Genomic DNA, 2,269 nt, shown 5'->3' with positions numbered 1-2,269 from the left:
GACAGGTTAGTACAATGATGATGTTTCCTGTTGGGACAAACTTATAGGCTGATGATACATGGGGTAACTTTTTAAGCAATTTTGCCAGGCAGCTTTTTTTGAGTAATGTTGCTAGGGCACTTTCTCACTGAGGATAGGTAACAAATTTCTATCTGGATACTTTAGATCGGTCGTGGGCCCTGTGTCTCACCTGGTAGCCCGTTGATGGCAACATTGACCAAAGTTGCTCGGCAATATTGCTCAAAAAGTTGCCCCGTGTATCATCAGCCTTACTCGATGATCAACTTCAACTTGTTTGGTTATGCTAATGTAATAGAAGAAAGCACAAATCCCCAGGCAGGCTCAGAGTGTCCTTCTTTCCAAACTGTTTACAACATGGCAGCCAATGTATAAATAAAGCCCTGTATATTCGGCTATGTAAAAGTGTGGTGATGGGACATAATGTTCTACCAGATCAACAGTGGGCAACATGATTTCAGGTGACATGAATGTTACCTTCAGGAACGGACACTGTTTCAATCGAGAAACCATCTCATGCGGTTAAATGCTACTTCTATTCTAAGTGTCCTTTGCTGTTATGTAAGTGGTGTTTAAAAAGGTGACTGAGCACTGACTATGGAATTCAACAGTTCCGGTTCCGATTGCACTCAACGATTCTGGTTCCTTAATGATTCTATTAACGATAATTTTAGTACTTTTAAGTAATAAATATTTGGTAAAAATAAATACAATTCCACTACAAATGTTAATTTCAATAATAAATCTGAAAAGATTCTTCCAAAAGGTGCATTTACACAGGCTTGCCTTAACTGTTTATTAAATAACATTGCTCAAGAAACAAAAAATACTAATATATTTTAATTGTATATTTTTATATATTACTAAATGAACACATAATGTTTTTTCAACATGTAAAATGAACGTACATTTTGTACAATAACTACATTGTCAGTTAAGGTGCGGTCACATTTACCATTGTAATTTTCACAGGGGAACTACAGTGATTTCAATAGGAATACACACGATCTGGAATTTTGCATGAGGGCACAAGATTTCTCTACGCAGATTTCGAAACGGGTTCAAGATAGCTGCTTGGTTTGAATGAGACTTCTCTGTGAAGTTCACAGTTCGTCCACCCTACTGACAATAAAAATTAATATTTTTTGCTGAAATTTTATGTCCACACCTTTAGTTTTAAGCTGTATGTTTGATTCACTAAAAAAACTGATTCATACAAGCAATTCATTCTGTAATCAGGCTACACAAGAACCGTTCACAGAATCGAACTACATTTTGTCCTGCTATTTTTTTCAACTATCCTTAATAATCCCAACTTATCCCTATTTATAGCAGCCACCCTAAAGAGTGGCACATAGTGTGCAAGTTTGAAAAATAGGGTTGATAAATGATAGGAAAGAACATCTATTCTGGTTTTGGCTGTTTTGTATTGTGTTTAAGCTTTCAAACCTGCTTCATTTACAACAGGTGGCTCAGATGGATCACGTCTCTATGATTGTGTTTGGCGATACAACTCCAGTGTGAACGAGTGGACGGAGGTCTCCCCCATGCTGAAAGCCAGAGAGTACCACAGCTCCTGCGTCCTGAAGGGTCAACTCTATGTGATAGCCTCTGACAGCACAGAGCGCTATGATCATACTCTAGACTGCTGGGAGACCCTTCCGCCCATGCCACATCCCATGGATAACTGTTCTACTACGGCGTGCAGGGGACGGCTCTATGCCATTGGCTCATTAACCGGAAAGGACACAATGGCAATTCAGTGCTACAATGCTGAAAGCAACCGTTGGTCACTAGTCAACAGTGGAGAACTGCCTCCATGGTCCTTTGCCCCCAAATCAATGACTCTAAATGGGTTGATCTACTTTGTAAGGTGAGGTACTCACTTTTTCCCCAAAATTGTAAAATATCCAGTAGCTAATGATATGCAGAAAAAAAGAAACAATGAAGGAAGTGAGTTTTTCCATGTTTCTCATGACAAGGGTTGTGTTTCAGGGATGATTCAGCAGAAGTAGATGTCTACAACCCACAGAAAAAGGAATGGGAAAAGATTAATCCCATGACACAAGTACGTACATTTTACCTTGTTTCGTTTTTTTTAAGGTGTGATCACATTTACCGTTGTTCAGTAAATTTTCAAAGGTCAAAATTTAGTAATTTTATGAGTAATCCACGCAATCTGGAATTTCTCTTGAGGGCAAAAAAATTTTTCACACAGATTTTGCAAGTCACTGCATCACTTGACAATGGA

At 38.5% G+C, this 2,269-nt stretch overlaps 1 protein-coding gene across 1 annotated transcript in view; it reads left to right on the top strand.

The window, feature by feature from the left end:
- Window positions 1–2,269, top strand: part of klhl21 (kelch-like family member 21) — a 13,128-nt gene that overhangs the window by 7,580 nt on the left and 3,279 nt on the right. The window lies entirely within an intron of this gene.

Source organism: Sinocyclocheilus grahami, unplaced genomic scaffold (assembly GCF_001515645.1).
Source record: "Sinocyclocheilus grahami isolate Dianchi unplaced genomic scaffold, SAMN03320097.WGS_v1.1 scaffold177.1, whole genome shotgun sequence".
Taxonomy (NCBI): domain Eukaryota; kingdom Metazoa; phylum Chordata; class Actinopteri; order Cypriniformes; family Cyprinidae; genus Sinocyclocheilus; species Sinocyclocheilus grahami.
This window is presented reverse-complemented; position numbering and strand designations above follow the sequence as displayed.